We start from the raw sequence: 24,308 nt of genomic DNA on the forward strand, positions 1-24,308 counted from the left end.
GGGAGGCGGCGGGTGCCCAGGCCCCGGGAAGACAAGGGAAACCTCAAACCGGAGGCCAAGGCTCCTGGCCTCCCGCCAGACTAACTGGGATGAGTGGAAACAGGCTGCCCTCCTCCAGCGCTGTGACAGAGCCCCTTCCAGCCACCAAGTGGCCAGACAGCCAGCCACAGGCATGTCCCATCCTCCTGGCTTCTGTCTCCCCGCTCAGGCAACAAAGAGGGAGCTGCCAGCCGGGCGCCGTGGTGCACACCTGCAATCCCAGCAACTCTGGAGGCTGAGGCAGGAGGATTACATGTTCAAAGTCGGCCTCAGCCACTTAGCGAGACCCTTATAAAATAAAGAGGGCTGAGGCTGTATCTCAGTGGTGGAGTGCCCCAGCTTCAATCCCCAGAACCAAAAACAAACCAAAACAACAGCTGCCTCCCCACTGGGGGTCCTGCCACGCCCCACTGCCCCTCTGAACCACCCCACCCCCCAAGATACCTGTTCAGTGGAGGCTCCATCCCGCTCCATCATGAATGATGGGAACAAACTTAAGAAAACGGTGGGCCAGGAGCCCCCTCCACTTGACCTCCACCCAGGTGGGGGGGCTTTGGGGGGCGCTTCTAGAGTGAGGAGCTGCTGCCAGCAGGAGCCACACTCCTGCACCTGCAGCCACCACAAACATGAGCTCAGCCTCCCTGAGGACACTGGGAGGCCGGAGGGAGGACCAGCTATAGGAAGGGCTCCAGCTGCTCAGCCCCAGCAGGGCTCAGGGAAGCACCTAGAAGCATAAAGCCACAGGAGCCTTTCCATGGGCCTGTGGTTCTGAACCCCGGGAGGCCCCCCCACACCCCGCTCCTCTTTTCTGGACAGTATCAGATCCCGCCTCTCCCCACGCAGCCCATTACACACACAGGGTCTTTTTGCAGTGCAGGGGGCTGAACCCAGGGTGCCTAACCTAGGCTACATCCCCAGCCCTTTTTATTTTTCATTTTGAGATAGGCTCTCCCTAAGTTGCTGAGGGTCTTGATAAGTTGCTGAGGCTGGCCTCAAAATTGCAATCCTCCAGCCTCAGCCTTCTGAGTTGCTGGGATGACAGCCCATGTCACCCCACCCAGCCCCATGGTGCTTGAGTCATGGCTCCACGTGGGTCAGTGGTGACCTACCTCACACAGGGCCCTGGGTACTCTCGGGGAGTTAGATGTGGGGATGGGAGATGAAGGGGCCTGTTGCTCCTAAAATCCACAAAGATGCCACTACCTCCTGCAAATCCTGCCTGATCTCTTATGAAAAACAAGTCCTCAAGCCAAATCTGGCACATGCCAAGCATCCAGGCACACCTGGAAATGAAGAAGGAACCTATTCCAGGGGATCTCGTGGCTTCTCCCTGGTGCCAAAGAACTGGGGAGGGGGGAGGAGGAGGCTCGGCTCAATCACGCTGGACTCTAAACGGACAGGGCTGCTGCAAGACAGAATGTGGGGTAGTGTCAGCCAGAGGCCATGACTGCCCCCGAGGACAGCAGAGACAAGCAACACTGACAGACAGTCTGCTCTCCAAGCACCAGTCAGTGGGAGCCAAGGGCACTGAACTCTCATTCTGACCCAACAGCTAATGTGCTGTGTGCCCTTAGGCAGGCCATGAGCCTCTCTGGTTCTCAGGTAACTCTGCACACGACCACAAGGAAGGGGGCAAGGAAAGGAGGGAAGCAAACTGGCTGTGCCTCATGCCTGCTTATAACCTTCCAAGGGTTAAACCCAAACTCCTGGGGAAGGCTATCAAGCTCTCCAAGGCTGGTCCACCTTCCATCCTCCTCCACAGCCCCCAGAAGAGTTTTCTGCCTCCAACCCCTGCTGATCTGGTTACAGTTCCCAGGCTGCCCCGGGCATCTGGGCCTCTGCAAGCCAAGCCCCCCATCTGAACTGCACGGCCCCACCCCACCCTCAGGGATAGACCACCCGCAGTCACTGATGCATCCACCCCCACCTTCCCTCCCAGACTCTGCAAAGCGCTTAGTGTGTCTGCTCCATTTCGCCTTCTTTGGTACAGAGGAGAAAGGGCAGACTCGCAGGCACACAGGCACGGAGCAGACCCAACCCAGAGCATTCAGGAAAAGCAGGTGCCCCAGGGGGGCTCTGCAGGGCATGATCTAAGAAGAAACTAAAAACATAAACCACCCACTCACTGGGCACTTTACCATATGCTATGTAGGCACTGTTCTCAGTACTTTATTTTTCTTTTTAGAGAATTTTAATATTTATTTATTTTTTTAGTTATCGGCAGACACAACATCTTTGTTTGTATGTGGTGCTAAGGATCGAACCCGGGCCGCACTCATGCCAGGCAAGCGCGCTACTGCTTGAGCCACATCCCTGGCCCCTGTTCCCAGTACTTTAGTTAGTCCTCAAATTATCTTCTTGGCAAAAGCCTTTGTTACTCTGATTTCATAGATTTTTTAAAAAGGGAGTGCCCAGAGAGGTTAGGAAACTTGCTTAAAGTCACACAGCAGGTGATGGTGGATCTTACACAGGACTTCAGGTCTAGAGATCCTTACCCTTGTCCAGTTTAAATACACTACCAGTCACGAGTGCCCAGACTTCTTACTTAAAAGGAGAGAATAATTTGATGAACTGTGGACTTCAAGGCTCTAACTTGCATGGCCTCGGTCCCAGCTGCCCAGGATCCTTCTGGAAGTTCTCCAGTCCCTTCCTGTCTCACTCCAAGAGAGTTCCCGGCACTCCATTGAGCAGCACAGCTCCCCACCCTGCCTTGGGGGGCCAATAGGATGACACATCGCACTGCCACCATCCAGCTTTTGTGACTTCAAATGCCATTATTGCCTGACAGAGGCAAGTGACTGCAGCCGGTCACTCCAGTGCAGAGCCACCCACTACTGGGCTTCTTCCCTTCACGGGAGTCTTCAGGGGCCTCCTCCTCTGGGACCACAGCCACACTCCTCAACAGGCTCTTCCATGTCCCCCACCAAGCACCTTTCTCCCTCAAAACCCAACTGTGGCTACTGCCATGTGAACCCCGACCTTACTGTCTTCTTTCCTACTTTCACCCCAAACAAGCCAGCAGACCCCAGGGGCTTTGTACATGCTCTTCTGGCCTGTGGACTATTGCTTCAGGGACTCAAGTTCTTCCCACCCCAAATCCAAGTCATCTCCTCCAGGAAGCCCTCCCTCATAGACCAGGCCCAACCCCAACCTTGACTTTGCTTCGCGTTTGCCTGGGGCTTAATCCTCTCCCTGCATTTGCTTTGGATGGAGCCACTTAGGACACTTTCCTTCACTGAAAAAAAACGTTTACTAAGGGCACACACCTAGGTGCCAGGCATTTACTGGGCATCTACTATGCACCAAGCACAGTGTTAGCCACTGGATGCTCAGGCCCTCAAGGAGTCTGTGCTCATGTGAATGACCTTCAGAGCTGGCCTGGGGGAGGCCCAGCTCTGCACTTAGACCTGGGAACCCTGTCTTCTTGGCTCCCCGCAGCCCCTGACATTTACCTGAAGCTTACTGTGGTGAGGCGCTTTGGCACGGTTCTCTCTTTTACCTGCATAGCCCCCTAGAAAGCAAGGTGGAGGGAGGTGATCCCGTTTGGAGGATGGGAACACCGGGGCCCAGGAAAATGAAGCCACCTGTGTAAGGGCACCCGCCTTGTAGCCAGTCAGGTCGCCCACAGGATTCAGGCCCTCTGACTCCCAAAGCCAGTGGCTGGTGCCCCTTGCCATGCACACTAGGACCACAGGGAGACAGACAGGACAACGTGACGTCCCGCTTCTCACCCGCCATCTCTGCCAAGACGACCCCGAGGAGGAAGCCAGCTGACGTGAACACAGAAAGCAGGGGCGCCGAGGGCTTGGCATCCAGAAGGCTCCCACGCGGCTCTCGGGCATCCCTAGCACCTAACAGTCAGGACACGTGTTTGTCAAAGGAACGAAGGACTCATTAGAGGGACCAATGGCCTAGGGTGGACGCTGCTTGGAAATGACGGCTATTGGTTGAGGACGTGCTTGCGCGGCTCGTTTCACCCTAACAACAGGACAGCTGTCATCCTGGCCTCTGAGTGACGAAACTGAGACAAAACAGGGCTAGACATTCTGGAGACTAAGGGGCAAGACGCCGGGGGGACGCTGGGCAGCCTGCCTCCAGAGTGGCGCTCCGATGGCAGCAGCCAAGGACAGTCCACAGGACACTGCAGTTGGGGACATGGCTGGATTTTAATTCCAAGCACTGAGTGGGCCCCAGGCTCCCTGAGTCACCTCCAGCTGCATGAGTGGAATCAAAATCCAGCCCCTGGGGACGCGTTTCAGTTGCACAGACTTCCGAGTCCTTCAGGGTCCACCGTCCAGAGCCCCGTGCCACCCGTGGGCCTGTCCCCCCCAGGCACAGTCCCTCTCTCTGCCTGTGACTGCCAGGCAGGCCCAGGAAGAGTCAGGGCCGTGGACTTTATCTTCTCGCAGTGCCAGACATGGAACCCAGGGCCTCGCGCAGGCCAGGCGAGCAGGGCTGGACCCTGAGCCCCACCCCAGCCCTAGGGCTGCAGATCTTGAAGGGCAGGAGGTGGAAGGAAATGGTGAGTATCTTAAAAGCCAAAGAAGGAGACAGGATAGAGTGGGGTAGAAGAGTGTTGGTCACAGGGACAAGGACACACTGAAGAGATTTATAAATAGGATGAAGTAAAGGCCTCCGTGAATGACCCCTTTATGGGGTGGGATAGGAAGGGCGGAGCTGAGCGGTGGGAATTCACTCAGGCCTGGCCCTGGGGGGGGATCTGATGCTGAGACAGCCAGTGTAAGGAGCCACACAGAAAGAACTTGGGAACCTTCTCCTCTGAGCCTGAGTTTTTCTGCCAAAACCTTCACTGGGAAGGGAAGGTTTAGAATAGACCATCCGGAGTGGGGACATTACCCCAGAAACCCAAAAAGCTGAGAGTCTGTGTCTCTAAGTGCTGATTGGAGATCGATTCCAATACTAGTGTTTCCCTTTGACCCGTGGCCAACAGTGGGTTAACTTTCCACAGACTTCAGTTTCTCCATTGACTAGAAAGACACTGTATCACAATATGTGTCTTCATCCTTTAGCATTAGGACTGTTTTAGGGTAAAAGAGACTGCAGAGTCTAGGGTGGCCTCCATTTTCCTGGGATTTGAGGGGTTCCCAGAAAGTATGACATTCAGCCAAGCGTGGTGGCGCACACCTGTAATCTCAGCAGCTCAGGAGGCTGAGACAGGAGGATCTCTGGCTACTTTTGGGCCCTGTCAGAGTTCAAACCAAGTTCAAGGCCAGCCTCAGCAAAAGTGAGGCCCTAAGCAACTCAGGGAGACCCTATCTCTGAATAAAATACCAAACAGAGCTGGGGATGGGGCTCAGTGGCGGGGTGCCCCTGAGTTCAGTAGCCAGAACCAGAAAAGAAAAAAAGAAAGCATGACATTCAGTGCTAAAAACAAGAAAGTCCTGGACTCAGTGGGACAAATGAGTCACCCTACCAAGGAACTCACACAAAAATCAGTCTCGAGTTTGAAAAAGAATCAATGGGCACCACATGACATCCTTGTGCTCAGAGCTACCCGGAGCTCAGGTCCCAGGACTGGGAGGCCGAGCCCCCAGCTGTCTGTCCCTGTGAGCCCTGGGCACACGCAGCACCATGCACAAGTCCCTTCCCGGTGGGGACGGATGGGGTGGCCTTCCAACTGTAGGACAAACGTTTTCTGAAACTATTGAGGGGGTTCAGAACTCTGAGCCCTGAGAAAGTTCTTTTGGGGGACTGTGAGGAGTGACAAGAGAGAACCCAGAAGGAAGCTGGGGAGCAGGACTCTGCCCTGGCTATCCCCGTGGTCATCGGGTCCTGCAAGACTCTCAGTGGCCTGGCTGAGCAGGACTTGACGGACAGGCTTGGGGGAAAGCAGTACCAGCTATTTCTAGGCTGCCAATCAACGCCAAGCAGAGCCGCGCCGTGACCACACAGACAGACCCTCTGCCCACAGTGAACCCGCCCCTCGCCCTGCCCAGCACCCTCCCTGAGGAGCCCAGCACAGAGAGCCAGGCTCCCCCTGGCTGGAGTCCACTTAATTTTCTCCTCAGCTTCTTTGTGAGGAGGGCTCTGAGCACTCAACGTGTCCAGTCCTGCTGTGGCCGACTTTCTCGAGGCCGAGGGCAGCTCCAGTTCCATGCCCACTTCTGCCAGCTGAAACAGAGCCCAGCTCCAACTGTGCCCTTGAGTTTGTGCAAACAAGAGGGCATGTGTGGGTACTCACCTCCTCTGTCCCTTAGAGGAGGTCCCACCCATTCTAGGACCCGGGAGGAGAAACGAGGCCTGAAAGATCAGATGAATGAAGAAAGCTTTGCCTCTTAATCCGCCACTGCCAACCGAGCGACTTCTCTCTCATGGAAGGTTCTATCAGTGTCCACGATGTGCAAAGCACAGGGAAAGAAACAGAGAAGACCGAGGCCCAGACTCAGAACCTAAAGAGGGGCAGGCCAGCCCAGGGTACTGAAACCCACAGGGCTCCCAACTCACGCTCTGTGCGTGGCTGCCACACTCTGTCCCCAACCACCCACTGCCATAGAGATATGGAGACCAAAAGGAAAAAAGAGGAGCCAAAGCCTCACCTAATTCATAAGGTAGTGCTTCGTGAAGTAATGAGGTTTAATTCAACTTGCAACACATTTCTCATAAACAACTTTTACAGCCCAAACCCTAAGGGTCAAGCTAGAGAATTAAAAGGGTTAAAGGAGAAATGTAGCCGGGTGTCCAGTCCTGCTGTGGCTGATTTCTCCGACCTTGACTGATTTGCTCATTCATTCATTCATTCATTGGATATACCCACCATCAGGTCCTCTGGGTGCCAGTGCTGAGCGAGGTACTGGTGCTTAGACAAGTTCACTCTGTCCTCACTCAGTGTCCATGCCCCTCGTCATCCCCTGTTCTGGCTCCCTCCTTGTCATACGACCGAATGGGCCACAAATCTGCTCATCACTCAACTCCTGGCGCTCTGTGCTCTCGGGCAGGCAACGGTGCGGACAGCAGCCAGCTCCACACAGCAGCCTCTGCAGCATGAATTTGGACAAAGCAGCTACTTAGGTTCCTGCCGCTCCCGGTCTCTCCCTCCGACCTCCTCCGCCCTGGGATGGAAACCCTGCCACCCTCTGCTCACATGCTTGAGTCACAAGGCCGAGCTTGCAGCAAAAGAAGCAGCTCAAGGATGTACCAGGCGAGAGCCCAGTGAGACCGAAATACAGTGTTTTGTTCAGTGCAAACGCTCTTCCTCCTGAGATGCCCAGAAAGCAGCGCCCCTGCTTCCTGGTTGCCCAGCCACTCCCACCCCGGGGGCCCCTTCTTGGCGTGGAGTCTCTAGCCCACATGGAGAGCGCCGGGAGCTTGTGGTTGATTGGCACCTCATAGGTAGGCTTCCTTCCATGTCCAGGCTGCTGTGTTAATTGTCCCCATCTCTGCTCTGCATGAGCAGATGGGCAAGCAGCTGAGCCAGGGCCCAGGGGACCACGAGCTCCCTGGGAGGAGCCACGTCCACCTGGCTCTCTAGTCCCAAGGCCTCAGGGGCCCCTCCTCAAGGACAGGAGACAGCCCAGGCCTCCAAAAGGGAAAAATACAAGAGCAGGTGGAAGCCAAAGCCCGGGTCCTCTTGGCTCCCTCCCTGCTTGCTCTCATTCCTAGGAGAGTCAGCTAGGAGAGTCAGGTGCCCGGGTTTCCTTTCCCATTTTAGGCGCATCCTCGGATTCACTGTGTTCCCAGAGCAAGTTCCCTGACTTCTCTAGACACAAGTTCATCATTCTCAAAATTAGGGTGGGAGCCCTGGCCAGGGTCACTGATATTCAATGACCTCCTTATTGGTGGATACTGGAACAAGTAACATGCGGCCCTCCGGCTGTCACTTATAGGCAACTTTCCACGGTCGGTCATTACCCTGTCCTTGACGTACACACCTGTAGACTCTTGCAGCTGGACACTGGGTTACTAGGAGTGGATCATTCAAAATAGCTAATGTGTGTCAAGGACCTACGACACATTCCAGGTGCAGTACCGAGCTCTTTATTTACATAATCTCATTTCCTATTCATAATAACCCTATATAAAGTAGATAGAGAAACTGAGGCAAAGAGAAGGTAGCCAACTTGCTGAAGGCCAAACAACCAGAAAGTGGTAGAAGATAATCCATCCCAGAGCAAGCTGACCTCAAAACTCCACCCTCGGCCTCTCTACTGGGCTGTTTCTCGTGTGTGTCTGATCTGTTACCTGGAACTATCATGCAGATATAGAGAGTTATTACTAGGAGGAAAGGGCCAGGAGGTGGGGATATGGGGAAGCTTTGTATCGGAGCACTAATCTGATCAAATATGGCTGAACTGTATTGCAGAGCTAATTGGAAAAGTTATTTAGAGTGTCTCAGGCTCTGGCTCCCTCCATCGGCACCAAGATTTGAAATATGGCTAAATGGCAAAGCAAAGCACTCCCTTAGGACTCCCAAACTGGCGCTTAACGTAGCCTCTGCCACCCAGAGAGGCCAGAGTGGGTGGGAATGGGCCACCCGGATGCCATGTGGTCTTGGCCTCCACAGTGACACCTCCCAGAGAAGGAGGCCTCTTCTCACAGCGAGAGCACTTACCATGAGATCAAACAAGCGACGTCTAATTAGAGTAATTAATAGGCAATTAGCCTGTAATGAATTAATGGATCTGGGCCGTGATCATCGGGGCAGCTAACACCATAACAAGAATGAAAACCAGATACCAGGTGTCTCCGGATGGTTGTCACCCGAGATCCTTGCCCTACTCCCCCAGTAGATAAATTAAAGGGACCTAAATTCGATCAAGCCTTAAATCTAAAGACATGTGCAGGAGACACAGGGACTGCAGAACACGCTAAATGGCACGATGAGGGAGCGGTCAGACAGACCCAGAATCTGAAAACTATGGGACAAGTGACCCCGTTTCTTCAGCAACACGTTACAAAAGAAAGAGAGAAACCACCGTAGATTAGGAAGGACCAAGGAGCTACAACAGCTAATCACAATGCCTGGGCCTTACCTGAATCCAAATTAAAAAGAAAATGAGGAAGAAATTTACATGATCATTAAGGAAATGGAAACACTTAACAGAATGTTGGATCTATATAGAGGGACTGTCAATTTTGTTATGGTGTGACAAGGACATTTTGGTATTTTTCTCGTAAGACCTTATCTTTCGAGATGAAATGATAAGCTCTCTAGTATTTCATTCAAAACAATCAGAGGGTAGGAAGAACCAAAAATATTCCTAAAATAAGATTGGCCATAAGACCTCTTCAAAATGGTGGAGGCTTGGGCATAGGAGGGTTGTTACACTATTCTCTCTAGTCTCCTATATGCTTGAAATTTTCTATGATAAACTTTTAAAAAATATCAACCAGACCCTCTGAGCTCTTCAGTGTAGTCAGAATTCAATAAACTCCTCAGAGCCACCCAGGCCAGTGGCTCTGGCCCCCGGGACTCCCACTCTTGATAAGAAGCCCCAGGCTGCTTTTCCCTTTATAGCAGAGTCACTGCTACAAGTCACACTTGGCTTGTCACAACTCCATCCACTTGGACCTTTGACAGAGGTCAGTGGTGCCACATGAAAGAAAACACCCTCCCAGGTCCTAGACTGTGTTGAAGTCACATTGTCTTCAGAGGTAATCTAACACTGCTACTCCCCTGGACCACCCTGGCTCTGAGAGCAGCCCTAACCCCGGATGGAGTCCAGTGCTCCATACCTAGGGTCTGGAAAAGAATTAGCATCCCAGCAAAGTGGCTTTTGCAGAAGTTGGATCATATGCTTTGTGCCCTCTCTGTCTCCATCAGGGGCCAGAAGTAGGAAAAATGGCGGGGAGGGGAGAAGACAGAAGGTGTGGGACAACACGAGAGCCAAGCGCCCAAGTCCATGCCCCAGCCCGGCCCAGACAGCCAGACTGAGCCAACCCCACCTTGCGCAAACAGCTGGCCCTGCCTGGGCTGCTCCCACCCTTAGCACTTCCTGGAGCTGCTGATCAGAGCTTACCCTAAAGGAGGGAAGAGCCTTCTGGGGCAGAGAACTGAGAGAGAGGGTGACGAAACTAAAAAGGAAGGGTGTGGGGTATCTGGAGGGGTCCTTTGGAAGGGAGGACACAGGAAAGAGTACCTTACCTGGAACATCCCAGAGCTCAAATTTGCTGAGTAAAAGGTGGAGAAAAGATAAAAGAGAGGGGCTGGGTTGTGGCTCAGTGGCAGAGTACTTGCCTAGCACATGTGGGACACTAGGCTCGATCCTCAGCAACCGATATCAATAACATAAAGGTATCGTACCTATCTACAAATAAAAATATAAAAACAAGAGAGGGAGAGAGAGAAAGGGAGAATAAAAACAACAGAAAAGAGGAAGGGGAGAAAGATGCAGGGGAGGGTTAGAGAGGCACCTAGAACATGAACTGAGTCCACAGTCAGGTTGGGGACTGCCCACCTGTTCCCATGCCCCACACCTCCATTCCCAGCCCAGCTTGCTCTGAGGGAGCCTATCCTTACCTGCCCAGAAGAGTGTGCAGGAGCCAGGACGCAGACACCTCGTGCCCCCAACAGCCCCTCTCCCACCTCTTAGCAGCCTGTTCTGTCCAGGAAGAGAGACAAGTGTACCAATCCATCTGCTTCCTAAGGGGCGGAGCCTCTCCCACACCAGCAGAGGCTCCACCCCAGACCAAGTGGCCAATCAAAGCAGCAGCCAGGAGCCCGCCCTTGTGGGACATGGTGCTGTAGGGGACAGAGGGTTAACTGAGCATTCAAACAAGGTGTCTGTTCCATATTCATGCCCATGCTGGGCAAGTCACAAGATGACCAGGGCACAGCTGCCCCTGAGCCATGTCTCCCTCCCACCTCCCCAGTGACCCTTAGGAACCACAAGGCCCTGTGTTCCGTCTGAATCCACCTCCAATGAAGCCGGGGCGAGCAGGCTTGGTCCTCACTCCTCAGGCACTGAGGAAGTGGGCCAGCAAGTCCAAGGACCTCACGACTAGTTCCAGGGGCAGTTCTGACTCTGAAACTCAAACCTGGGCTCTGCCACTTGCTGGCTCCATGACCTCAGGGGAGGCACTGGAACAGGAACTGAGTCCATGGACAGAGCCTCCATCTCAAAGCCATGTGACCCTCTCCCTCAGCCCGCACCTCCCAAATCCTGGGAGCACACACCACAGGACAAGCGCTCTGTGCTCTGAGCAGCAGGGACGCCGTGTAAACCCGGGGTATCATTATCATAAATGAGTGCTCCTGCCCGGTCTAGGGAGGTTTCCTTCAGGCTCAGTAATGTCCCCACTGAATAAGGTGAAGGCGAATGGCAGGCCCAGCCAGAGAACACCTAGGCCCCCAGGCCACGGGCACCCCACCCAGGACAGCCAGGGCCTCCCAGCTCTGTGGGGATAAGAAGGGGAATGGGAAGGTCTGGCCTGGGGTTTCTATTTGCGTGGGCTGACTGCAGAGTCTCTAACCCCTCAGGGCTTGGCCCCAGCAGGTGGCCAGGAGGAGACGGTAGCTCACACCCAGCAGCTCCGCCTCCACTCCCCAGGGAGGAAGCAAGGGCTGCAGGAACTTCCCTTAAGAATCAGAGCTCAAATCCAGGACTCCAGGAGCCTCTCCTAAGAACAACAGCCATATTCACAGGAACCTCTCCCACTTTTTAGACACACTATTTTTCCCTACAACTTCACGTAACCCTCCAAGGAGGCAGGCCTACGTTATCATCCCAGTTTCTCAGCTGAGAGGAATTGCTGGGGCTCAGAGGGGACAGTGAGTTAGTTATTTGAAATTACGCATCCTTAAGGAAGAGTCAAAGTCACAACGGGAAACCAGGTCACTCCTCACCTGGAACCTGGCTCAGCCTGCAGAGGATGGGGTAGACCTGAGCCCTGGCTTGCCCTCTAGAGGGGCCTCCTATGCCCCTGCTCTCCAGCTGCTCTGGGGACAGCCTCATCACAGGGGCTACACAGAGTTGGCAATGCACCCCGGACTGGGCATGTTTGGAGCCTCAGGATTTCGCAGGCAATAAACTCCCTTAAAACTAAGAAATATTGCGCTGGGGATGTAGCTCCGTGGTGGAACACTTGCCTAGCATGCACCAGGCCCTGGGTGGGGTTCCAGGCACTGCAGGAAGAAAAAACAAAACAAATCTAGGAATGTCCAATCATTTTCCTCCTGATCATTCACAAGCCTTCTTAAAAAGCCCATTTTAAACAGCACATCCCTCTGAGGTTGACAGTTCTGAAGAGATCCAATCATGGGCCATGTCTCGAATACAAAGACCCAAAGCAATACAGTAGCAGGGTGGCAAGGAGGAGAATCCCACCTCAGAAGCCTCCTAGGTAGTGGATCTGGGATGGGGTGGGGCAAACCTGCAGCCTGAACTAGTCATATGTCAGCTCAGCTGCCTAAGAAAGTTCTCCTGAGCCAGGCGTGGTGGTGCACACCTGTAATCCCAGCAGCTGGGGAGGCTGAGGCAGGAGGCCAGCCTCAGCAAGACCTGTCTCTAAATAAAATACAAAAAGGGCTGAGGATGGGACTCAGTGGTTAAGTACCCCTGGGTTCAATCCCCAGTACCAAACAAAAAAAGTTCTGCTACTGGGGATTGAACTCAGGGACACTCAACCACTGAGCGACATCCTGAAGCTAGTATGGTTCTGGGCAAGAGAACTAGACAGACAGCACAGCTAACCCTCCATCTCAGAGGGGCAGGTGGGAGGCAAGAAAACAACGAGGTGGAAGCAAAGCCCTCTTTGCATCCTGCTCAGCTAAATCTTAAATCTTTATGCTAAGAAAGAATCCTGACCCTCCAAATTTTCTAACTACCTACAGAATACACTTGAGCACTCCATAAGACCACTATTGAGGCAAGTCCTGGGCCGACCATTTGAAACTTGCTTAGTGTTTTTTAAAACTGAGGAACACTAGCCAGGGACGGTGGCTCATGTGTGTAATCCCAGCAGCTCAGGAGGCTGAGGCAGAGGGATCGCGAGTTCAAAGCCAGCGTCTGCAACTTAGCGAGGACTTAAGCCAACTCAGTGAGACCCTGACTCCAACTAAAATACAAAGTAGAGTTGGGGATGTCGCTCAGTAGTTGAGGGTCCCTGAGTTCAATCCCCAGTACCATAAATAAATAAATAAATAAATATGACAAGATGCTAATTGTCAGTTTATGTATGTATGTATGTATTATGTATTTATTTATTATATATGTATAGGGTACAAGGTGATGTTTTGATACATGTATGTGCTGAAAAATGAGCAAATCAGGCTAATCACCATACCCACCACCTCACATTCTTATCATTTTTTTGTAGCTACAACTTTTAAATCCACTATTCTTGTGCTAGGTGAGAGCCATGGAGCCAGTACCAGTTTGAAGTACAAAAAACAAAGTGCCCTTGGGAGAAAGTGGGCAGGCTATAATCCCAGCAGCTCAGGAGGCTGAAGTAGGAGGATTGAGACTTCAAGGTCAGTCTCAGCAATTTAGCAAGGCCTTAAGCAACTTAGCAAGACCTTGCCTCAAAATAAAAAGGGCTGGGTTTAGGGCTCAGGGATAAAACCCCTCTGGGTTGAATCCCCAGTAACAAAAAACTAAAATTCCCTCTTCTCGTCCTCAGTTTTGAAATACACATTATTAACTGTCGTCTCTGTGCCCCCAGAACTTGCTCAGCCTGACTGCCGTCTCCTTTCTCCCCATCCACCTTTCCCAAGGACTTGGTCCTGATGAGGTCCGCCCTCTAGGAAATGGGCAAAGGTACTTGCCGCGGGAGGGTCCTTCCCCCTTGGCCTTCCAAGCGCTCGCCACCAGTGACATCCTCCATGACACCAGTACCCCCATTCCAAGTCAGGCCAGGGAAGCAGGATGCATGGGCAATGGGCAAGCGGATGTTTAGCCTGGTCTGAGCCCAGCACTGCGGACAGCTCCACTCACCCTGCAGACCCCGCTGGGCCCACTGGCCCAAGCTCCTCCCTTCCTTCCCCAGTGGAGACAGGCTCTGGAGGAGGCCCCTCTGGGAGGCAGGGCAGGGAGGAGGAAGGAGGCTGTATTCCGGGGCTAGAGTGCGAAGGCAAATCCCATCTCTCAGAGGCATCTTTAAGTTGCATCGGCAGCTGTCTCCTTCTCTGCTCTTTGACTGGGTTAGAGCAAGAAGACATTAGGGGACACCACACAGGCCCCAGCTCCAGAGCTGGCAGTGCGAGGGACAGGGCACACGCTATTGCTATTGTCTGTCTGTCTGCAGTATGGGGGACTGAGCCCAGGCGGCTCAGCCACTGAGCGACATCCCCAGACCTTTTTTATTTTACTTTATTTTTATTTTAAAACAGGGTCTCACTAAACTGCCCAGGCTGGGAGGCTGGCCTCAAACTCGAGATCTTCCTGCCTCAGCCTCCCAAGTCTCTGGGTTTACAGGCATAAGCCATGGAGCCCGTACCAGTTTTGAGGTCCAAAAATCAAAGAGCCCTTGGGAGAAAGTGGGCAGGCAACTGTGCTCTTCCCCCTTCCCTTTCCTGTCTGGGCAGGAAGTGCAGAGCCCTGGGGGAACACAAGGGTTGGTTTTTTTGAGCTTGGCCATGGGGACAGTGAGACGCCTGATGTGGGAGCAGGGCCTAACTGCACCTTCTGTTACCTCTCTGCTCTGCCCATCCCCTGCCATCTCACCTCCACTATTCTGTTGCCATCAAACAACTCTGTGGGTCACCTTCAAGAGGTGCTCTGAGGTGTTCCAGGGCAAAAGTTCCTCATTGTGGGGGTGGCCGATGTGAAGGTCCTTCTAAGGAATCCTGTCCCCAGTCACCATCTCACTTTACCCTTATATTTGGATTGCCAGCCCATCCTGAGCCCCCAAATAGCTCATTGTAAACTCCCATTTCCAACCAACCTCCCCCCTTCCACAGTGCTGCCATTAGACCACAGGTCAACACAACCCAGCACCCCACCTGGACCCTGCCCTCCCCATCCCCATTACCCTGCAGGTGACAGAGTGCCTCCCTTCTGGTCTCCCTACTCTCTCAAGTGACAATTGGTTACACACTGGCTCACCAATCTGAACAGAGTACTTCTCTACTGCCTGCGGGTAGAGGTTAAACTCCTTAACTTGAAATTCGAGGCCTTTTATAATCCAGCCCCAGATTATGTATCCAATAGGGTCCTCCACTACCAATTTACACAGCAAATCAGAAAGCACAGGTTTGCTGCACGTGGTATGTCCCTGGTGCCAAAGGAATTCAGTAAAAGGAGAGGTCCCTCTCAGCGGAGGCCCTCAAGGCAGGGATGTGTGTGCTTGGGTATTGGAGAGGCAATTCAGAACCATGTACTGGGCCGGCCTGCAAGGTCCCTTCCTCCTCCCCTCCTCCCCCTCCGGCAGGTTTATAAGCATAAAGGACGCTTATTTGCAAATCCCCCTGGTCGCAGGAACTGCTTTTCTTTTCTTGAAGATTTGTGGGACTCCAGGCATCCAGGTCAATGACTGAAACAAAATCACAAAAGCCAGTAACTGCCTGCCACAAGTCTCCTGCCAGGCTGGACCAGAGTGATAAAGAGAACTGGGCTGCAGGGGCCAGTCTGCAGCTGGCAGGGGATGGCTCCCGCTGTTTTGCCCCAGCCCTGCTCCACCTGTGACAGGAAGAAAGCAGTGCCCCAGCAAGGGGGGGGCGGGGGCGGATTTTAAGAAAGTCTCCTCTTTACAGAATCCCACTTTTCAGTTGGGACCTTTAGAGAGAAAGGTGTAAAGGAGTGAAGAAAATAGCTCCAACCTCCTCCGCCTTCAGTGATCTGGCTCAAGGATGCTTATACACCAGTGGGCGAGTCAGGAGTGGGAGGTGACACTGGACCTGGGAATGGAGGGACAGATGACCAGGTCAGATTAGTGGGCACCTAAACTAGCCAGCTCCTCCCTTCCCAGGTGGTGTCTAGAATCAGAGTGTTGAGGCCAGAGCCTGAGGAATAAGAGGGAAGGGCCTCAGGAAGCGAAGGGCATAAACAGTGGCTCTCCCCGCTCTGCCAAGGAAGCCCCTTCAGGTGGCGGCCATCACCCGCCTGCTGGGTCCTCGCTCACCCAGCAAGAGCTGCGCTGCACAGACATCTTGAGTGGGGGTCCTGCATGCTTCGGAGCAGAGAGAGACCACAAAAGGGAGACAGAATAAGAGTCTGATGACGAGAAGAAAAAGAAAGAGAACTCTCTTTTCCTCCTCGGGATTGATTTTAAAAGAGCCAACAAAAGCCGTTGATGAGGAGGGTGGAGTGTGACAGGAGACCTGGCTGTCTGCACTGTGATCACAAAGAAGACGTGAGCTCTGTCCCTAGGGGTACCCAGGGCAAAGGACCCCATCTCCACTGCTCAGGGCTCCGGGAACAAGTGCCAGAGTAGTTAGGTGGATGTTGGGAGTAACTCACACCTAGGACCTCAACAGGGCAAGTCCCTCAACCCCGTCTCCAGCTGTGAAGGCTGCCAGATGTGCAGAGCCTGTGTCAAACCCTGGAGAACCAGAAGTCACGTGAGGAGGGGCTCTGGGGAACGAACGCCCGCTCCATGCCAAGCACTGCTCTGGATGGCTGGCACGTCTGTCTCTTCACCCACACAACCCTACAAGGTAAGGATTATCCCCCCCCATTTTACAGATGAGGAAACTGAGGGTCCAAGAGGTTCCATGTGCAGGAGAAAATGTGTGGCCTATATTCCCAAACACTTAGGCGTGAATCATGGTTCTATGACTTTCTACTCCTATAATCCAACCGTGTCCCTTACCATGTTAGTTAACTTCTGAGTCTCAGCTTCATGATCCATAAAATAAGGATACTGTTACTTATATCCTAACTTGTAGTAAATAATAATAACAATAACAACAACAACAACGTGTAAAGCTTCCAGACACTGCCGCTAAGTGCACACACTAAATGTTTAGTAAATATATGCCCTCTTCCTGCAGTGGTAGCGTGCGTGCCTAGCATGTACAAGGCCCTGAGATCCATCCCCAGCACTGAAAAAAAAAAAAAAAAGATAATTTGCCAGACAGGCTCAGGGGTGATCACACCTGTAATCCCAGTGGCTTGGGAGGCAGAAGCAGGAGGATCATGAGTTCAAAGACAGCCTCAGCAATTTAGCGAGGCCTTAAATAATTTAGGGAGCCCCTGTCTCAAAGTAAAGTATAAAAAAGGACTGGGGATGTGGGTCAGTGGTTATGCACCCCTGGATTCAATTCCTGGTCAAAAAAAAAAGGATAATTTAATGATTCACTAGATAATAGAGTATCAGATGTTTGAAAAGAAAGGAAGGGAATAAAATTTATCGAAGCCCTTTATATACCAGGCACTTTACTAGGCCTTTAGGGTGGGGTGTGGACAGTAACAAAACCGTCTTGTCTTCTGGAGTTACAACCTTGCATGCCAACCCGGGAATGACTGAGAGGTGGGGGGGAGGGTGTGATAAGAGCCACCATAGCGGGCAGACAAAGGCAGGGAGCCTGGGGATTTAGAGAGGGTGGGAAGGGCTCTGGCCCTGTGGGCAGCCAGGAAAAGCTGAGTGGAGATCACGTGACTTCCAAGAATGGGCAGGATTATGAGAAGGCGGGTTGGGGATAGGAGAAGGAACAGCGAAATCCTGGGGACTGTGCCCTCCTGTGGCTTCTCCTAGATGGCCTCTGAAGGATTCATGGGATGTTAATCAACACTTGCTTTCCATCTCCAAAGGTGGAGCAGGGAAGATGGCTGCAAATTCTTAGCCGCTGCTTCTATGGAAAGGTGGAGTTTGGTCCCCTGCTCCTTGCATCTGAGAGGTTCTCAAATTTGACCCACAAAATAGAACAGAGAGAACACTGTGCAACTGTGAGGCAAAGGCAGAGAAGTCTTGAAGTTTCCACTTGAATGTCTTGAATGCTTTTCTTTTCTTTTCTTTTTTTTTTATGATCTGGGGTAGAACCCTGGGTCCCACCCACCAGGCAAGCACTGTGCCACTGGGCTACATCCCCAGCAGGAAGCTCAAACCCTGTGGGAAGGCCACATGCAGGAGTCCAGCCAAGCTCCCAGATGACAGAGCTGCCAGAGCTGTCCAGCCAGTGGAGCCTTCAGGTGACGGCAGGGCAGGCGTGACCCAAGGAAGAACCAGCCCTCCGAGTCCCGCTGAGCCGCAGAGCTCTGAGAAGTAATAATGCATGGTCCTTCTGAGCCGCCATATTTTGGGTGAAATATACAGCAATAGTTAACCAGAGCTAAGTCTCTACTTCACTAACCTGGGGAATCAGAGGCAAGGGTCACACTAAAAATGGATCGGAACAGAAGAAGGCAGAGGAAGGAGTTGGGTGTTGGGAGAAGCCCGGGAGGGGATCAGTTAAAGTCTCCCAGCCACCCCCAGCCCTCCACTGCTCTCAATCTTCCCCACATGATGGCAGATCAATACAACTCATAATTCAATTTTCCCCCAGGGAAATAACTGGGGGGGAAATCAGTATATATATATAAAAATGTTTAGAACAGAGCTATTCATAACAGCAACAATTTGGAAACAACCCAAATTCTTGGTAATAAGAAAAAAGCACTGCAGTAATGTAATAACATGACAGAATTATTTATAGCTATTGAAGATGACAAATTTATAGGCCACTGTCATACCTGGGAGTGTGTGTAGGAAAGAACATTAGGCGAAGAACGGAAGGCACAACAGACAATAGCTACACACTAATTACACTAATATAAAAACATTAACAAAGGGGCTGGGATGTAGCTCAATGGGAGGTCCCGGATTCCATCCCCAGCATTGAAAAAAAATATCAGAACACACAGAATAGGCGTATAGTTTAATATTTACCCCCCCCCTTTTTTTAAGGCAAAGTCGACTAAGTACCACTTTTTAAAAAGTACTAGCAGTTCCAGGGAAGCAGCTCAGTAGTAGAGCAATGGCCTACATGCGTGAGGCCCTGGGTTCCATCCCCAGCATCACAAGGAAAAAAAAAAAGAAAAGAAAGGAAATCTTTCTGCAAGGCTTGGTGGCACCTGAAGTCCCCAGCCACTTGGGAAGATCACTTGAGCTCACGAGCTGGTGACCAGCCTAGGGAACATAGGGAATTCCCATCTCATAAAATAAGTAAATAAACCAACCAACCAGTTCAACCTCACAAATCCTAAAAGTCAGGTATGACTGCATGGGAATTAGAAGGAGAGAATATTCTAGAAGATTGGAACCTGCTCTCTGTCACTCAGGGAATTGGAATACAATCCTAGGCCCGAGGCAAGGAAAGGGACAGGATGGGCAGGGTGACAGAGATGAGTGATCAGAGAGGGGGCCCCCACATCTCCTCAGCAGGGGAAATGAATGTTAGAAAACAAACCCACCATGTTTGCTGACACAGAGCAAAGAGAAGGACTCACACAAAAGCCACCCATTATCCCATAATTATTGTCTCTCTCGTGCCTGCAATTAACGGCTGTCTGAGAGGCGGCTGCTGGGGTAAATAAATGTTCACCCGCATTAGAGTCAATCAGCCAGCTGAAGCGCCAATTAACAGGCCCACTGCAGACACTCCTGGCACCCAGCAGCCAGAGGGAGAGGGGATGAGAGGAGGTGACACATCCTGTGCACGCTCCTGTCCTACAAGCAGGAAAGGGATGCTTAAAGGGACATCCTGAGCCCCAAGGTCGAAGCCAGTCTTGCCCCCAGTGAGCTGAGCTGGACAAGCAGGCGCTTTGACACTCGCACCTCCCTCCCCGGCCATGTCAGGGGTCTGTATGTGTTCGTCTTCCTGGGAGCATTGGGAAAGAGAGGCAAGAGGAGGTCTCAAAACAACTGTCACCTCTGAGTCACAGTGGGAAAGAGACAGGGCAGAGACAGAGCCATCTTGACTGACTGAAAGGGCCTTACGCTGGCCTTTGTCTGTTTTTCTTAATCTGCAAGCTCAGAAACACAGAGAAGGAGCTAATGTCAGGGAAGTCAAAGATGATTCTTTTGTCTGGAGAAGGGCAGGAGAGCCAGCACTGATAGGAGGCATTCCAACTCCTCTCCTGGGGATTTGGGGAAGCCGGGGGTGCCCTACAGTTCCACCTGGCTCACGCAGTGCCTGGCCATGATGCTGCACTGGTCAGCCAGGCCCTGTCTCCTGCCATAGCCTGCAGCCTTGAGGGCTCAGCCTGCAGGCCAAGAGGCCCCAGAAGATGTGTACCAGGCTCCAGGATGCCTCTGAGATCAGAGGGGCACATCATGCCTGTTGCAGAATGTCTGCTCCAGTGGGTGTCAGTCCTGGTCCCACTGAGAATTACCCAGAGAGATTTTAAAAACACTGATGCCTGACTACCCACCACAGACCAGCTGAATCAGGTTTCTCTGTGGAGGGGAGCCCCAGGAACCGGCATTTCTTTCAAGCACCTCAGGGGATGAGGATGACTACTCCAATTTCCTCGATTACGGATGAAGAACCATCAGTCGGGGGTGGCAATGCTCTGCTGAAGGTGACCAAGCCAGCAGGGAGCAAAGCTGGAGCTAGAACCAGCTCACGGGTGACCAAGGGGTGAGGGGTGGAGCTCCGGAATCCAACACTGCAGCTGAAGGAAGGAAGGAACCTTCTGGTGCCCACCGGGGCCTGTCCTTGCTCTGGGGTCTGTGTCTTTGCTCTGTGTCAGCAAACAAGGTGGGTTTGTTACTAACACTCAAGTCTCCTGCAGAGGAGATGCAGCCCCTCCCAGCTCACTCCAGTTCTGCCCTCCTGCCCATCTGCCCTGGGCCTGGTGCTTTACCCAACTAACCAGATGAGACAGGTAAAACAATCAGTGAAAAGCCCAAAGATTCCAGTTATATATCTAACTCAGAGGTTTAGAATAGGCTCAAAAACATATTACTGGGCTGGGGCTGGGGCTCGGAGGAAAAGGCTGGCCTAGCATGCAGGAGACACTGGATTGGATCCTCAGCACCCCATGAAAATAAAATAAAGGTATTGTGTCCAACTACAACAACAACAAAATGTTTAAAAAACATATTACTAACAAAATGAGGGACAACACAAATACAATATCTCTCTCTCTCTCTCTCTCTCTCTCTCTCTATATATATATATATATATACACTTTTTATGTATGCATATTTGATAAAAACTTGATTATGGGCATTTCAAGAAGCAAATAAGAATAGAAAAAGCAGTCATGAAATTCATTTGGAAAAATAAGAGGCCAAGAACAGCCAAAGCAATCCTTAGTGAGAAAAATGAAGCAAGCATCATCAAAATACCAGACCTTAATTATACTAAAGAGCTATAGTAACAAAAATGACATGGTATTGGCACCAAAACAGACATGAAGACCAATGGGACAGAATAGAAGACACACAGACAAACCCACATAAATACGGTTACCTCATACTGATAAAAGGCACCGTAAACATACATTGAAGAAAAGATAGCCTCTTCACAAATGGTGCTGGGAGAACTAGAAATCCATATGGAGCAACATGAAATCAAACCTCTCACTCTGCATAAAACTCAACTCAAAGTGGATCAAGGACCAAGACATTAGACCACAGGCCCTGCGCCTACTAGAAGAAAATGTAGGCCCAACTCTCCATCACGTGGGGAGTTCATAATCAAATATTCTGGAAACAGTGCTGTGTGTTCCCAGGAAGCCAGGCAGCAGGACTGAGTTCAAGGCCTTGGAAGAGGGTTAGGGATGTGATGGGTGGTAGAGCACTTGCCTAGAATGGCCCAGAGAGTTCCATTCCCAACACCACCCACACATGAAAGACCTTGGAAGACCCCCACCCTTACGTTCCTACCCCTAGTTGAATGCTTCTTAAGTTTTGGTTTTTTGTTTGTTTTTGCTTCTTAAATTTTAATGTGCAAATTAATCACCTGGGGGAATCCTATAAAACGGAGATTTTTCTTTTTTATATTGGGAATTGAACCCAGGGGTCCTTAACCACTGAACCACATACCCAGCCCTTTTATATATATATATTTTTTTAATTTAGAGACAACCTTGCTGAGTTGCTAAGTGTCTCACTAAGTTGCTGAGGCTGGCTTTGAACTCACAATCCTCCTGCCTTAGGCTTCTTATGACAGGTGTGCACCACAACACTCAGCTTAAAAACAAAGGTTCCGATTCAGTAGTTCTGGTGAGGCCTGAGATTCTGCATTTCTAGCAAGCTCCCAGGCGATGTAGATGCTGTTGAGCTATGAAGAGCAAGGATTTAGAGTGCCTCAGAGGTCTGCCTGTGAGACCTGGCACTCCCAATATGCTTAAGGCTCCTGCGTCCCTTCCCCTGCAACCTGGAAACTTTGAGAAGTGGAGGAGCTAGACCTAGAGGTAAAGAAGACACCAACAGTACATGGTCGGTTCACTTGATGAGCAAATGCATTGCATGAGCAAAGAAGAGTGCAAGCGACCCACCAAAAGAAAGAAAAGACCCATGGGAAGTAGAATTGTATTTCAGCTCAGTGTGGGTCAAGAGATTTTCCGAACAGAACACCAGATCACAGAGTGGTGTTATAAAAAAGACTCAACTCCATCAATGAGAGTTCATGTGTGTTTGGGACCAGTGTGAAGGGAGGCCTTGAGTTCCCCTTGACAGTGACCTTTACTCTAACTCAGATCACATCTTTTATGTAGGAAGGGGAGAGGGATCTAAGCCTAACAGCTGAAGTAACCTGGGGGTTCAGCACTGGTGTCTGAATTGAATGAACTCAATTCAAACACCAGTGATTTGCAAACTCGGTCTGATGTAATAGAAATACATTGTCACGCTGGAAGGCATCAGAGTCCCACAGAACAGACCACATCTGGACGACTAGGTTCAATTCTAGACTGCTGATTTTAAGAGAAACGTTAAAGCTGCCATGTACCAAGTTGCATGTAGTTACCAGGCACTGTTCTAAGTTTTTTATGTGCACCAATTCATGTTTTACGTATACCAATTCATTCATTTACAATTCATGTGCCAATTCATTCACCTACCCTATGGGTAAGTACCATCATCATCATCATCCACATTTTACAGAGGTTCAGAGAGGGTGAAGATTATAAATAGGGTCACACAGCTGGCAAGTATGAGGCAAACCCCAGGCAGACAGACCAGCCTGCATTTTCCCCACTATAACTTATGGTCTCTCGATAATTACGTGACTCTTTAAAAGATGACAAACAAGGAAGTCCAGAAAAGAGTATCCAGGACACTGAACTGTAGAAGTTAGAAGAAAAGTCAAGTTCAAGGCTAAGAAGGGAGAGAAGGTGAAACTGTCCAACAGTGGAAAAGCTGATTCTTGGGAAAGTGTTCGAGGGGTGGCTGACTATGCAAGTGCTTGGGACATGGAAAGGGGACTACTGTTTGGGAGGGAGTTTGACCCAGATGAAAGATGACTTCCAAGGCCGACATTCTAAATCCCCCTCCCATCTTGGTCTATCTTGGAGCCCAGGGCTTATAAGGAGCCCCTTGGAGTGCAGACCTACCCACTGATTTGAAGCAATCAAAATAACAGAAATGGCCAGACCAAGATGCCGTAGATGGAGCCAAGAGGAGGATTGTGGGAACTATGCAAATGAGCGATGGATGACACCTCCCCGTTCCCTTAACCTGTGATCTCAGGAGGTTCTTGTGGGAGTGACAAACTCCTCTAAGCTGGCTGAAAATAGCTCGCTCCTTCTCAAGGAAATATTAAAAACAGTCAATTACAAGAGGTTTGGAAGAGACTGTGTTTCCTAACCCAAATTATCCTGTGGACCAGAGCCTTATCTACATTATCCAAGTCCCCAAAAGTGACCGAGCAAGGTTTCCAGGGAGGAAGCGGGAAAGGATGATCCAACTTGATTCAGCAAGCCCTTCAGCCACGGATGGGGAAATAGCAACCTTGGCTCTGAGCCGGGACAAGGGGAACTATCTGAAATTCTAGTACAGGAAAAGATTTGGGTTGAGGCCAGAGGCATTTCCAGAGAATTCTCTCCCTATCCCTGGCATGTGAACCCATCCCCAAGCCTAGGGAAGGAGGGGGAAGGTATCAACCAAGAACCACTTATTTCAAGGCGTTATGCCAATTGCTGTGGGGAGACACAAATTTATCAGATAGAAAGACATATGCAGATGGAAGATTGTAGGACAACTTCTATTTCCAACCAGCTATTTCAGTCAATAAAAAGTCACTTTTAAAAATAGAACTTAATAAGCCAGGTGTGGTGGTGCACATCTGTAATCCCATTGGCTCGGGGGGCTGAGGCAGGAGGATCTCGAGTTCAAAGCCAGCCTCAGCAACTCAGAGAGACCCTGTCTCTAAATAAATTATAAAAAAGGGATGTAATGTGGCTCAGTGGTTAGGCACCCCTGGATTCAATCCCCAGGGCCAAAAT

At 51.2% G+C, this 24,308-nt stretch overlaps 1 protein-coding gene across 16 annotated transcripts in view; it reads right to left on the bottom strand.

Moving 5' to 3' along the window:
* Nucleotides 1-24,308, bottom strand: part of Plekha6 (pleckstrin homology domain containing A6) — a 142,939-nt gene that overhangs the window by 89,092 nt on the left and 29,539 nt on the right. Inside the window, exon 1 of one of the 16 annotated variants that reach the window (XM_048809740.1) lies at nucleotides 10,517-10,626. The exons of 14 other annotated variants lie outside the window; for them this stretch is intronic. The gene's annotated coding sequence lies outside the window, so the exon portion shown is untranslated. Of the gene's footprint in view, nucleotides 1-6,814; nucleotides 6,839-10,516; nucleotides 10,627-24,308 lie in introns of those variants that run through there. One more of the 16 variants, XM_048809754.1, reaches the window with a different exon arrangement.

This window comes from Marmota marmota, unplaced genomic scaffold (genome assembly GCF_001458135.2).
Source record: "Marmota marmota marmota unplaced genomic scaffold, marMar, whole genome shotgun sequence".
NCBI lineage: Eukaryota > Metazoa > Chordata > Mammalia > Rodentia > Sciuridae > Marmota > Marmota marmota.